The 15619-nt window shown below is 34.5% G+C and overlaps 1 protein-coding gene across 1 annotated transcript in view; it reads left to right on the top strand.

The window, feature by feature from the left end:
• The window catches only part of LOC150108415 (transketolase), a 154403-nt gene extending 139894 nt beyond the window's left edge, over window positions 1-14509 (top strand). Inside the window, exon 12 of the mRNA XM_090415830.1 lies at window positions 13503-14509. The gene's annotated coding sequence lies outside the window, so the exon portion shown is untranslated. The remainder of the gene's footprint in view (window positions 1-13502) is intronic.
• Window positions 14510-15619: the final 1110 nt, after the last annotated feature.

Raw genomic sequence — 15619 nt, 5'->3', positions numbered from 1 at the left:
ATAGGTGGGGCTTGTCTGTGGGATATGCATATTTTTTTTGTTATCCTGAAAGCATGTTGTTCTCCCTCCTCCACCAGGAGACCTAAATGTAGGCAGCATCGATTCCTCGTATTACTCAGTTTGTTTTACTTGTAATTTATTATATTTATATTAAAAATACCAAGGAGAAAGGAATAATAAAACAATAACTATAACAATCCTTTTCTAAAAACACAATCGAAGAGCAGGTTTACATTAGCAAATGACAATCTGAAGTTGATCAGCAGATCCTGAATATTAATATTTTGTTATGTTTAAAATATTTATTTCTTTAGTTTAATAAAAACAATTTCTATTTGTCCCCCCCCACTTCTTTTTTTATTACTATTACAATTACAGGCAACTCCAGGGAGTTTTTAGACTCATCGAGGGAGGCCCTAAACATCATGTCCACACAACTATTCGACATGCTCACAGTATCTATCATATGTTGTCTTAAACTCATTCACTATTATAGCACCCACAACAGACTCTGGCAGCTTATTCCACTCATTTGCCACTCTAAAAGTAAAGAACCCAGCTCTAACACCCCCTGCTTACCACACTCTTGCCCAGCTTCCATATGTGTCCCCTAGTTCTTCCACCACCAATCCTGATCTCAAAAATATTCTCTGAGTTAATCCTGTAGAAACCCTTTAGTAATTTGAATGTCTCAATCATATCTCCCCTTTTCTGCCTATCAACCAATTTCTGCAACCCACAAATCTTCAGCCTGTTCTCATAAAGTTCATTCCATAGACCTGTTATCATCTTGGTCACTCGCCTCTGGATCTTCTCCACCTCCTCCCCATTAAGAAGAAACCTAGGTGACCAAATCTGGGCACAGTAGTCGAGATGGGTATTATCAAGGCCCAATACAGAGGAACAATAACTTGCTTGTCTTTGCTCGTCAAAGTATTTTTCAGCAACCAAGTGATTTGATGAGCTGATTTAGCCACTTTCACAATGTGCTCCCCTAAACTTCATCTCCCTATCCACCAACACTCCCAAGTCCCTGGCCTCATCAATCTCCTGGAGTACAGTTTCACCAATGTGGTATACTGCTGCTAATCTTTTCACCCCAAAATGCATAACCTTACATTTTGTCACATTAAATTGACATCCATTCTCCTTAGCCCAGAACTCCACTCTATCCAAGTCGTCCTGCAAGATTTTGACATCTTCTGCATTCACTATCGCCCTACCCAACTTTGCATCATCAGCAAACAAGTGAACACTTCCTCTCAGGTCTTTTCCTATATCATTAATGAACAAAATAAACAGCAGTGGTCCAAGAACAGAACTCTGCGGCACACCACTAGTCACAGGCCATCTTTTGGATTCTACTCCTGAGTAAACTACTCTGTGATATCTCTCCATCAACAACCCACCTATTCATCTCACCAACCCTATATCCATTCCCATATGTTGCAGTTTACAGATTAGAATTCCATGTGGTATCTTGTCAAAGTCCTTAGCCAGGTCCAGCAGTATCACTGTAAACCCATTACCCTTATCCAGTTCAGCCGTCACTGTGTTATAAAACATGAGCAAGTTACTGAGGCATGATCTACCCTTCACAAAGCCATGCTGTCCCCTGTACAGTATCTCATTTTCATCAATCCATTCCTGTATTTTTCCCTTGACTAATTTCTCCAAGACCTTGATAACGACTCCTGATATATGCTGATTGGTCGGTAATTTGCAACACTAGTCTTGTAATCCTCCTTTATGCAGTAGAACTATTTTCCCCTCTTTCCACGCCTTCGGGACTAAACCAGACATGAGACTCAGATTAAACAACATGGTCAAGGGTACTGATAATTCTTTAGCCACTTCATGTAAGACCCGTGCCGGTATACCATCCAATCCCACAAATGTATTCACATTAAGGTTCTGTAATAGACTATTCACTTCCACTTCATTCATCACAATTCCTGTATAAACTAATGGTTCCTTCATTTTTTTAGTATCACCACTTGGATGATATACTCTTGCAAAATGCTCACTCAGTAATTCCACTATATAGACTGATTCAGTGACCTCCTTACCATCAGCATTCCTTAAAATCATTCTGCTATGTACAGTTTTTTTTTTTTTTTTTTTTTTTTTTTTTTTTTTTTTTTTTTTGCTTACAGCATATTTAAAGAACTGTTTGGGATTCTCTTTAGCTTGCATAGCTAGTTTGCTTTTTTCACCGCACTCGTTGCCCTTCTGGCCTGCACTTCATACCGTTCGTGTGTGCCTGCAAGTTACCTTTCTCTTTAAATTCCTTCCACAGTTGTTTTTTTTTTTTTTTTTTTTTTTTTGCAGCTCAAGCTTAATGGTGTTATTCATCCATTTAACCTCTACTTGTTTTAATATTTGAACCCTAGGTATCAATCAGCCATAACCTCCTGTAAATGCTCCTTGAACACTTCCCATGCTCTATCGATATCCAGTCGTTGCAGTTTTACATGCCAAGGTACTGAATCAAGCAATCTCCTAAACTTGTCATACTTGCCAGCAAGGTAATTCCACATATATCATGTCTTAATCGAAAATTCCACACCTTTAGCCACTTCCCAGGTCAAGACCTTATGATCACTCTCACCAATAGGTGACAACATGGTCATATTCATTACAGTCAAATTCTCAGATGCTATTACCAGGTCAAGCACTCTCAAACCCATAGTATTTTCTATTACATGCTATCTCAGATAGTTATCCCTTAATAATTGAATAAAATCCAGTTCCTTCCTCACATGTGTCCTCTCCTCCTTCCAATCAATGTTACCATAGTTGAAATCCCCCATAATAATTACCCTCCTTCCACTCATTTTATCAATTTGTTTATGCATACCACTCCACCATCTATTCCATCACCTGGCCTATAGCAGCACCCAACTGTATATTTTGTTCTGCTAGTCACAGTCTCACACCAAATAGCCTCAAATGAGCTCTTTTCACTATCCTGCAATACAACTTCAATTCTCCTTGGCTGCAGTTCATCAGCTATCATCAATATTCTTTTTAATTAACAAATCCACTTATTTTCATCCTCTAAAGAATTAAATTTATACATTTATTTAAGTTAAGGGATATTATCCCATATTGTTTCTTAGCCAAATAAGAAACTCAAAGAGTTTCATGCCGAATATAGAAACTATATAAAGTTCGGCGATTCCAAGCATAAGCAAATACCTGGATAGTGAAGCAACTGACCCTTGAAGGTAGTGCAAGCTGAGGCAACTCATACAAAGGGTGGAGCAAGCTCCAATCACTATTCTTGATATTTACCCATAATGTGAACTTAACTCCTAGGAGCTGTATTATTGTTCAACATTATGAGAGAAGGTCACTACCCAGACTGGTTTCGACCTTTTTTTGAGGTCTCATCAGTGAGTAGGTAGACCCTAGTTAATACCAAGTTTGTAGCGAACAGAACTTACATCCCTTCTATGAGAATTGCCAAGAGGTGTCCTATTAAATTACTAATTATAATGAAGAGCCAAAGGCTTCAATTCGGTAACCTGAACATATTTAAGTTAAGGGATATTATCCCATATGGGATTTTTAAGTTAAGGGATACTATCCCATATGGGATAATATCCCTTAACTTAAATATGTTCATGTTGCCGAATTGAAGCCTTTGGCTCTTCATTATAATTAGTAATTAATTATTAAATTTATACATTTTAAAATTTTCTTTAAAACCAAAGTAATATGCAGAAATGTCAAGGTTTTTTGGAATATAGAATAAAAAAAAAAGTGGACAAGCTAGGAAAAAATGTGAACAATATGACTTGCATCTTTTGATTGAAAGTTTGATGCAAAGTTCCATTCAGTAATATGAACTACTTTTCTGTTATTTTGACTGTTTAATTCTGTGATTTAATAATATGACATGAAAAAAAAAATTTTTTGTAGGTATAATATTAAAAACAATCATCATTTTTGGATGAACAGTAATTAAATTACTTAATGAAATGCAGTTAACTGTCACTATAACAAACTCATAGAGACTGTTATATTGAATTATTTAGTAGTTTGCTATAGTGAGAGTTGACTGTAATGACTTTCTTAATGTATTTTAATTACTAAATTTAGTATTACTTATTTTTTGTCATGTCTTCATTATTTTGATAATGAAGACACGACAAATGGGTTATACAGTAATTAAAGATTGCATAACCAAACTCAAATTATATACGAGAAAAGAGGTCACAGGGAAAGAATTAAATTACTTTATTAAAACTTGAATATAATTGCTTCTTTTGCACTGTTGCTGCAATATGATACTGTTGGGTATGTTAGGATTATCAGGTTCACCATATACTATGCTTTACTTTCAAGATTTTTGTTCTTCTATTGCCATGAAAATATTGAATATAATTTTTGACCTTTTGTGATTTAATATTTCTTGGCTTCATTAAATATCATTCATCTGTTATCTCTACCCACTCTCTCTCAATTCTGTAGATCATTCAGGCAAATGAATTCTTATTCTTGAATCTTGATTTTCTGTAATCCAACTGCCTTAAGAGTGAAGTCATCTTCCTTGGTGATTTTAATGTCTATAACTCCAACTGGCTCCCTTTTCCACATCTACTGACCAAACAGGAAGAGACACTGAGTTGTTTGCTATAAGCATTGACCTTAACAAAATTGTTCATCTACCAATCAATACCTAACAGTCCTGCCTATTCACCCATCACTTTGGATCTTTTTTTAATCAGTTCTCCTAAGTAAACTGTTGAGATGACTTCTCCTCTTGGTAATTTGGATCATAACCTTGTATTGGTTTTATCTTTAGTGGAATGCCCCCCCCCCTCAGCCATACTCAACTTGTATCTTTTGGCACTATAAATCCTAGTGTTTCCATAGTCAGATTGTTGCCATTCTCCTGATCGTGATATTTGTGACTGTTTGACAAATTATTCACGTTGGAATTGCGTGTATTTATTTTGTACTCTGTTCAGAATTTGCAGTCAGTAACCAGGCCATGGTTTTCCAAGTTGTGTGCCAAGGCTGTTCAACAATAATAAAATGCCATATCATAAGTGGCTTAAGGTAAAAGCTCCAACTTCATACACAGCCTTCACCAAAGCTCACAACACTTTCATAACATTAAGACAAAGCAGCTGCACTCCTAGCATTATTTTTCTGAACTCCTGCATCAATGACCAAAGTAAATCTTAGCTTTAATTGGGAACACTGCATCACATGCCTCCTGCAGCTTTCTCTAAGAAAGTCATCTCATCAGAAATATCTTGAATAACCTGAATATCAAAAAAAGTCTCGATTCTGATGGTACTGAATAAATTGCATTCAGGAGACATGCTTTGAATTAACACATCTTTTCATTTACAGTATACTATACTATACTCAGCTAGCATTTCCATAGTATGGAAAGCAAGCTCACAGAGCTGATACTAAAAAAAAGGAGACGAATGGAAATTACTTCTATTGGGATTTATTAATCAAGTATTTTTTTAGAAACAACTATGTTATACCAACTAGATAAAAAAAAAAAAAAAAAAAAAACTTAAAAAATACTTGATCAATAAATCCCAATAGAAGTCATTTCCTTAATTTTCATGGTCAAGAAAATAATGTTTTAACATGAAAAGAGACAAATGTCTAGCATTAAACTATTGACCTTGCTCTCACATCATTACTGTCTAATTAGTTGGTTATTCACATTTGGCATTACTTGATGCTGTAGGGTCACTCCCCTGTCTCATAGGGTTGGAAAGTTAAACTTTTGCTAGAAGAAGTGGTAGGGTTGCAGATTCCTTTTCCATGCAGGGTTAGTAGGACATTCATGCCCATGGTGGGATTTGAACCTTCAGCCTCTTGGCTGGAGAGCAGATACGCTAACTTGTTTGGCCAACCAGGCCAGCTTACGGTCTAATGAAGAAGGTAGTCAGTAGCGAGTTGCAACATATGCCAAACTCAGCTAATCGATGATCAATATGGATTTGCCATATTGGTCACTGACATTGACAAAGTGAACTATTTTCTCTAAAGACAAAGCACTCCAACTATACTCACCTCAAGATGTGCCATGGAAAGGTTTGGAGAAATTTGTGCTATTAAAGATATCTTTCATTTGACCTACCTAGCTGTATCCTTCTTTTTATTTCTTCTAATTGCCCATCTTTAATTTTTATTATTTTTCACTGATAAACATATGAATCTATCCTCTCCAGTTCTCTATCTTCCAATATAATTCTTTTTGGTGTTAAATTGTCATTCATTATTACTTTCATTTTGTTTAAATTCATCTTTGTATTTCTAGGTTTTTCTGTATCATCTTCCCAGAGAAGTACATCAGCAAAATATAGATGAGTCAGAATCTTTTCATTAATTCGAACTCTCCTATTCTTCCAGTTTATTTGGTGTAAAACTGCCCGTAAGGCAGTTGTAAGGTAGGAGATATTGCATCTCCCCTTATTAATTAGGAAAATTTAAATTTTTCTTATACATTTTAATATCAGGTAGCATGACTATATATACATATATTTCAATGTTGCTATATATGTTTCTTCTATTCCCTGTTTTAATAGGGATTCAAAATAGCTGAGATTTTGATCGTCAGGTGCTTTATCAAAAAGGAGGTGCTTAAGAGTCAAAACTGTGTAACTGGAAGGAGAGACCAACATGTAGCCTTTTAGGGAATGCAGAGAACTGACCATGGCTTCTAATCTAATGTCCAGTCTTCATCTTCTCGTGGTGCATCCTGTTAGGTACATACCTGGATATTGAACGGATGAGTTGACAATTTGAGATTTAACTGACCAAATTGTATTCTTATTGGCTTAAACGACAATGTAGACTGATGGTACAACATGACTGAAGTTCATGTCAGCTGGATGTCGTCCGGTTAAACAAGGTCCCCATTGTTTTCATCAGGGAACCAGGGTGAACAGAGCAAAGTCAGCTACTGGAACAAATCCTAGAACACGTCCCAACTCAACATCAATGGAGTTCAAGATTGGTACTGTTAATGTAAGAAGCATCAATCGGAGAAGAAATGGAACTAGCAGATGAATTGGATAAGTACTAGATCAGCGTAATAGGCATGAGAAGACAAAAACAGGTGATCTTTGTAAGCAGTAAATACAAAATTTCCTGATTATATTCAGGATATAACAATCAGGAAAAAGGAATAGCTATAATATTCAACACTAAATTCGAGGATAATCTTCTTGAATGGCAGGTAGTCTCAAGTAGAGTGATGTAGGCAAATATCAGAATGGGGAACTGGACAATGAGATTTATTTGCACCTATGGTCACAGAGGAGGTTTAATTAACAAGTCGAAGAAAATTGAGGCATTAGAGAAGGCAGCTGATACAATGAAAAAGGAAAAGTTTGTCCTTGTTAGGGATCTAAATAGCAGAGCAGGAAGTAATTGTCAGACATACAAATATATTTTAGGAAAATTTGGAGAAGAGAGTAAAGCCAATAATAATGGTACGTACCAGCTGAATTTCTCTTCAGGATACGGATACAGACTAGTTATTACTAACAGCATGTTCCAACATAAAAATGTGGTCAAATTTACGTGGAGAGAATATTCAAGAAATGAGAAACGTCTCATTGAGTATGTTGCTGTTGATAGCAATGTTTTTCCACTGGTTCAAGATAAAAGAGTATACAGGGGATTTGAAATATGAAGTGATGACTGTTTAGTTTTGAGCAGGATAAAATTGAATTTCATACTGAAAAGAAGAATGTGTGAGAAAGTTTTAAAACGAATCAAAGTTAAACAGCTTTCAGAAGTGACTGTAGACTCAAGAAAAAATGAGAGTTTGAAAACAAGAATCAAACCTTAGAGATTCAGTGGCAAACCCTGAAGAAAACATTGATTCAACCAGAGAGGCATGGTGAGGTGGTTGGTAAGGATAGAAAAATCAGAACTCTAGTAGACTCAGGAAGCTAGAGGCAGTCAAGGAAAATAAATATATTGAAAGTTTCTAGCAAATATGCCAACAGATCTCTTAATATAGAGAAAGTTGTAAGACAGCAAAGCACTGTATAATTAGCTAAATTCCAATAATTGGATTGTACACATTCAGCCCACATCAGTTCTTTTAAATTCTCCAGTAGGACTCTGAACAAGAATTTCAGCCCTTATTAACCACTGCCTATACTGCTTTGTTCTAATTTATCTGTGAGTAATTATGTGAGAGTACATTGCTCTCTAGCTTAATTGCTCATTGCTCTCTCTTAATAATTTGTAATCAAATAACAGTGCTTTGATGTATTAAGGGTTTTTTTTCCACCAGAGGTCAGGCCAGTAGTGGTAATGGTTGACCAAATTATTGTGTGACTTTAGCATACTATGTAGATTGTAACATAGCTTTTTTCTTTGTATATATGTGTATACTCCAGATGATGACTTTGATATGAAGGTCGAAATGTCAGGTGATTATTTTGTTTTTTATTAAATTGATTTTTTATTATAACACAGTAGTTGTTTCCATATTTTTTAATAATGAAAGCTAGCTAAACAAAAGTCATTTAAAGACTTTGCTAAGAGCATAGAAGATAAATATCAAGATGGTAGTAAAATATTCTGGAGGTTATTGAAAAAATTTAAAAATGGAGGAAAGATTACTGTAAAAGGAAACAGATAATAAAGATGACATGAAAATTTGAAGATAAAGATATTCTAGATGTCTGGAGTAATTATTTTGAAAGATTGCTAAATGAAAACAAGCAGCATCAGCACAGTGTTAGAAAACTCCCTGCAGGAATGCAGTCAGGAATACATATCCATACTTGAAATAGAAAAAAACCATCAAAACTTGAAATGTAGAAAGGCAGCTGGAGTAGATGAAATTCAACCAGAAATGCTAAAATATGGAGGTGTAAAAGTTTTACACTGGATGCACTGCATGAGAGTCTAGTCAGAAGGTTGAATTCTAGATGAGTGGATTAGAGTTGAATGATGTAATCACAAGAAAGATATTTATTTAACCAAATATTTCGGTCTGGAAATAGCAGACCATCGTCAGTGGTAATACAAGAACGGTTTAAAAATACAAGCTAGAATACTTACAATAGATCGTTAAAATTATAACACGCCGCGTGATGTTAAATCACTAAGTATGAAACGGAATATTTTGAAGTACAAACATGATTGAATTTGCTATTAAAAAAAAAAAAATGTTTCAAGTATCCTTGAAACAATGGATTAGAATTCTCATAGTACCTCCATCTATAAAAAAAAGGGAAATAAAACTGAATGTGAGAATTAAAGGTATTTCCTTACTGAGTGTTGCTCTAAGATTTATACAAATATACTTGAGAAATAGCTAAGAAAAATTGTGGAAGGGAAGTTTGGTGAAGAATAAGCTGGATTCAGGCCAAATAGAGGTTGTCAGGATTTTATTTTCAGTTTAAGACAAATAGTTGAGAAATCTTGGGAATATAACAAGGACTTGCATATAAGTTTCGTATATCTGGTAAAGGCATGTGTCAAGAGGGAAGCTCTTCAAAACACTACAGTTATCTAGTGTAAATGGGACATTACATAGAGCAATACACAGTCTGTATTTAAGCTGCAAGTCAGTAAGAATTGAAGCAGGAACTGGAAGCTGGTTTGATGTAAACTCAGGTGGAAGACATGGATGCATATTATCTCCATTCTTATTCATCATCTATATGGATCATGTTATGAATGAAAGTGGTATGAAATCTGATGACAGAATTGGAGATATAAAACAACCTCATCTGCATAAAGCAAGGATGTACTCCTAAACACATTCAGAACAAGTCTCCAGAACTAAATTGCATAACAGCTGTAACAAATTTGGCATGAAAACAATAAAAAAGAGACAAACTATGAAAATAGGTAGGAACAGAAAACTTTAGCGGAAGTTGGCAAGTTAAATCTAGAAATAGATAACAGAATTAGTAAATCTAGTGTGATACGAAGTCAGCTGAATAAATTGATATGGAATAAGAAAGAAATTAGTCAAAACACTAAACAAACTGTATACAAGATGGTGTTCAAACCAATTTTAACTTATGGATCTGAGAATGTTGATATGGGTGTTCTGAAAAAAGATTAAGGGAGTGAACAGATAGCATCAATGGCAGTATCATATTGAAAATGAGAATGTTAGGAAAGAACTTGACATCGTTAGTTCAGGAATGTGTGCGCAGAGCTAATCTCAGATGGTATGGTCATTTAAACAGAACGGGAGAGGAAAGATTGTAAAACAAGTGTTCTTTGCCAGGTTGGCAGGAAAAAGACCTAGAGGAAGACCAAGGTATAGGGTGGATTGATATAGTAAAAGGTGCTTTAGAAGACAAATATAAGATCTGATAATTGGAGTCTTGACAGATACCAGATTAATTTGGAGGAAAATTGTTGATCAGACATTAGTAATGGTATGGTTTATCTTCTTCATGTAGTACTATTATAATATCCTGTATCCCCCCCGAAGGGCATATCATTTTTCGTAGTCAGAAAAGGCTAAGCAGAGAGGTTTATTTTATTCATTTGGCTTTTCTATAATTCATTGGGCATCATCCCAGCCGTCATGACTTTTTGTCTTATTGTACCATCATTGTCTTTGAGTAAGTTTTAAAAGAGGTATACCGTGAGTAGATATATCGATACAAAATAAATAACTGAAAAAACTCGCGTAGAAAGATTATTTAATAGTATAATTTTCGCCTGTGTGTCACAGGCATCTTCAGTACATTAAGCTCAAAATTAAACACTAACTGACAATTCCAAAAAGCACGACCTAAGTAGCTGGTGTAAGATAACTAAAAAGGTCAATAACTTTCCTTAAAAAAAAAAAATCAATACAATAAAAAGTTATGAAAGATTAGCTGATTTGTAAAGTACTAGCTCCCATAAAGGGGATAGACGTAAGCTGTCGGATCTGTTTAAGTTAGGAGAATGAAGTAGAGTTTCACATGTTTCTTTATAAAGGCGTTCCATGAGAAACTGACTTTTGTGAAGAACTCTTGTCTTTCTCCAGTGAACTTGTGTCTAGTGAAGATGGCATGTTCAGAAAGTCCAGACTTTTCAGGTTTAAAGTATTCAATATAAGATTGGTGTTCTTCTAGCCGAATAGAGGCAGATCTTCCCGTTTGTCCGAAATAAGATAATCCACAAGAACACGGAATCTGGTAGACACCTGGATGATTAAGATGTGGAAGCTTGTCCTTAGGAGAAGTGAGAAAGGTGGAGATTTTTCTATTGTAGTTCTTTTTGTTCTTCAGATGATCTTTTACAGAAAGAACTACAATATATAACTTCTTCCTTTCTATCTAATGGTTATAAGAATTGCTTCATTAAAAGAACTTTGAGTAGTTTTAATGTCTTCCTCTTCAAACACAGAGGAAATAATGCGCATTACTATCCCTTATGTACAAGGCATCAGTGAACGTATAGCAAAAGTTTTAAAACCACTGAATATTTTTGTTACCTTTTGACTGTTTAGAAAAATCTCCACCTTTCTCACTTCTCCTAAGGACAAGCTTCCACATCTTAATCATCCAGGTATCTACCAGATTCCGTGCTCTTGTGGATTATCTTATTTCGGACAAACGGGAAGATCTGCCTCTATTCGGCTAGAAGAACACCAATCTTATATTGAATACTTTAAACCTGAAAAGTCTGGACTTTCTGAACATGCCATCTTCACTAGACACAGAGTTCATTGGAGAAAGACAAGAGTTCTTCACAAAAGTCAGTTTCTCATGGAACGCCTTTATAAAGAAACATGTGAAACTCTACTTCATTCTCCTAACTTAAACAGATCCGACGGCTTATGTCTATCCCCTTTATGGGAGATAGTACTTTACAAATCAGCTGATCTTTCCTAACTTTTTATTGTATTGATTTTTTTTCTTTTTTTTTTTCTTTTTTTAGGAAAGTTATTGACCTTTTTAGTTATCTTACACCAGCTACTTAGGTCGTGCTTTTTGGAATTGTCAGTTAGTGTTTAATTTTGAGCTTAATGTACTGAAGATGCCTGTGACACACAGGCGAAAATTATACTATTAAATAATCTTTCTACGTGAGTTTTTTCAGTTATTTATTTTGTATAGATTGTCTTTGAGTGTAAGCCAATAAGAATATAATTTGGTTGGTTAAACCCAAATTGCCAGCTCATCCTTTTCAGTTTTGTAGTTTAGATACCTATTAATGGATTCTATTAATCATCTTTCTTTTCATGAATATTCAAATAGGCTTTTTGTGGTTGATATTTCTTTTTAATATATATTTATGTCATTCACATACAAAAGGTCACAAGACCTATAGCATATCAGTACCATGTGTAACAAAGAGGGCGAGAAGAAAGGAGTAATCTGTTCATTCCCCCCCCCCCCCAACCACTGAAAAGGAAGGCAGAGTGGGAGAGGCTGTTTCAAAGAACAAAAATAGATGGAATGATAGAGGAGGCAGAGAGGTTCGTTCATCAAGTTTCAAGCTTGACTGTAAGGAGGTTTGCAGCACCTCTTTTTCGTATGATTTTGGAGGAAAGTGGGGAAATGATAAGCCAATTCAGCCAAGCACTGCCCGTGATAGTATTTGTAGAACAGGCAAAAACTAAATGTGTGCAGAAGAGAGATTGAAGTGGATCGGTGAGAGAGAGTGATCATAATTAACCTAATTTTCTTTTTCTGGATAGCACCAAGCAATCTTAGGAAGAATTTTTGTTTGCTATCCCATTTTTAAAATAAATCTTAATTAGTAATTTTAAGTTATTTGATCTGTTGGTAGTCTCACAGGTTAATTTCACTCAGAAAGCTCCATTTCCACTAAGATTAGCTTATTGTTGCATGTTGGTCCTGTTACTTAGATTCAACCCACACACACACACACAGGATATTATATAATTTATGGATGAACTCTAGATTCACGCAGGATATTATATAATTTATGGATGAACTAGATTTTCTTATTCCTTAGTGTTCTCTTTCCCTGTTCAGAGCAAAAATCAAGCATCATTTTACCATCTGTCTGTTTTTGCTAGATTTCTTTGAAATATTTCCATTCAGTCTGAATTCATTCTCTTCTGCTCTTCAGTTTCTCTTTCTAAAGAGTCTATATCTCAATAGCAGAGATTGCAGTTGAATTATGGACTGGAAAGGTGCCCTCTGGGTTACAGCTTTCTTTACTCAAAAGCCAGTAACGATTAATTAATTATTGAATGACCTATTTCTTCCCAATATGTACTTCATGGGTGGTAGGGTAGATATAAAAGTACTAAATAATTTTTATCAGAATTTCTTGAGTAGTTTAGGCCATGATACTAAGTTATTACAGAAATGACCAATAGATTATTTTATTTCCTTCTTTGTACTTTTTTTTTTCTGGATAAAGAATGATTTTCATTAGTTACGTTTTTGTGTGATTTCTATAATCAGTAGTACTATTTGATATGTAGGATCGACACATTAAAAAAAAAAAAAAAAAAAAAAAGTCAATACCATTAATAAGTTTTTTTTTTTTTCTTTTAATAGATGCTGACCAGATTATTTTGGGACTCAAAATGTACTTAATCATTCTTTCCTAGAATTTTTAAGCTGCTTTAAAAATTCAGTTATTGTTGAAAGATCAATCTACCACCATTAGATACTTTAATTTGCACACATTAGAGGAATGCTGGACATTTTTTGTGTACTCATCTTCAAATAATATGTACATATGAAGACATGGACAAACAGATATGCAAAGACAGTATTTTAAACTTGATTAGGAATTATTGTTGAAATGCAGTGTTGATTGTTGAGAAAAGCAAGAACTCTCAGTAAGGGATTATGAGTGCATATGTATATGTACTTTTTTTTCTTCAAATTTTTTATTTAAAAATCCTTTGAAGTTAATACGGCAAGCCAAAATATGTACTAGAATGTCTTTAGTCTTATTATTATTATTATTTTTTTTTTACTTGGCTTTCTTTCCCTCAGGAGCAAAGTTTTATTCTGTGAAACACAGTGCCACATGCCAGATTTTTCTAAAGGGTAGGGGGTTTGATATTAAGTTCTTGTTCTACTATCAAATAGTAATAAAAATGCAGTAGACTAAGTTGGCATATTGCTTTTTTGACAGAGTGGTATAATTTGTTTGTATTATGTGGAGAGGATACAAGACTTCACATCCTTGTATGTATGTGTCCACACAACCGATACAGTTTATACTTTCCAATGCATATATGTGAAGTTTGAGTAACTCTTGAAATTGAAAGTGCATTTAAAGAAATTTTTACTGAATATAGGACTGTTTGCTACAAGATGGGTACATTAAAGACATAAATTGTTTATTTTGTTATTAATGTTATAGTTGTCTGAAACTGCAGCTTTCAGTAAGTGTTTTTCTATAACATACTTACTGAAAAACACTTTCTGATCTCTTAGATTTGCTAAGCTGAGTGATGTTAACAGAAATTTGTTACATAGAATATGTTTAAGTGATTTATATTTTTTAAATTGTGTAACAGAAAAATTAATAAAGTTGGATATATGCAGCAGTGTTTGGATATTTTATTCCTCATCATTCAGAAACAAGTAGGTGAATTAAGACATCTTTTAATAGTTGTTCATGCAATCTGGTAGAATTTTGAGTTATCTGAAAAATCTTCCTTTCCCTCTTTCATTAGTGTGGTTAAATTTATAATCATCAAATTCCTGACAGGTACCCTCAAGGGGTGTACAGGATATGATAGTACTACATGAAAAATTTACATCATTACTAACTTCCATCTACAATTTTCCTCCAAATCAGTCTGTTACTTGTCAAGACTCCAACATTATCAGATCTTATATTTCTATTGTCTAAGGCACTTTTGTACCGTATCAATCCACCTATATCTTGGTCTTCCTCTGGGTTGTTTTCCTGCCAACCTGGCAGAGAACACTTGTTTTGCTAATCTTTCCTCGCCCATTCTATTTAAGTGACCATACCACCTGAGATTAGCTCTGCTAATGCATTCCTGGATGCTGACAATGTCAAGTTCTTTCCTGATATCCTCGTTTTTTATATGATATTGCCATTGATGCCATCTGTTCATGCGTCTGAGCTTTCTTAGGACTCTCATATCTGCTGTCTCTAGTCTTTGGTCAAGTGTTTTACTTCTGACCCAGCTCTCAGATCCATAAGTTAAAACTGGTTTGAACACTGTCTTTTATAACAATACAAGACTAATCTAAATAAGAACAATACTAATTTAGTGTTCCGACTAATTTCTCTCTTATTCCATATGAATTTATTCAAATTGACTTCCTACCACACCAGCTTTGATTCTGTTATCTATTTCCATATTTAATTTACCATCTTCACTAAAAATTGTGCCTAAGTAACTGAAATGTTTTACTTGTTCCACAGGTTCTCTTCGCAACGCAGTTGACATTTTCAACGATTCTGCCTATTTTCATTGTCTTTTTATTGCTGAGCTTCATACCATATCTATTACAACAGTTATTCAATTTAGTCAAGGAATCCTGCAAACTACTTGTAGCGGATTTATTTAGAAGTATAACATCGTCTGCATAAAGCAAAGAGCTGACATTAACATTTCCAATTCTGATATCATGTTTTATACCACTTTCCTTCATAATGTGATCCATATAGATAATGAATA

This window comes from Typopeltis vanoorti, chromosome 3, assembly GCF_054136105.1.
Source record: "Typopeltis vanoorti isolate ZY-2024b chromosome 3, IOZ_Tvanoo_1.0, whole genome shotgun sequence".
NCBI lineage: Eukaryota > Metazoa > Arthropoda > Arachnida > Uropygi > Thelyphonidae > Typopeltis > Typopeltis vanoorti.
Note: the sequence above shows the minus strand (reverse complement) of the source record. Positions and strands in the feature narration are given on the sequence as shown.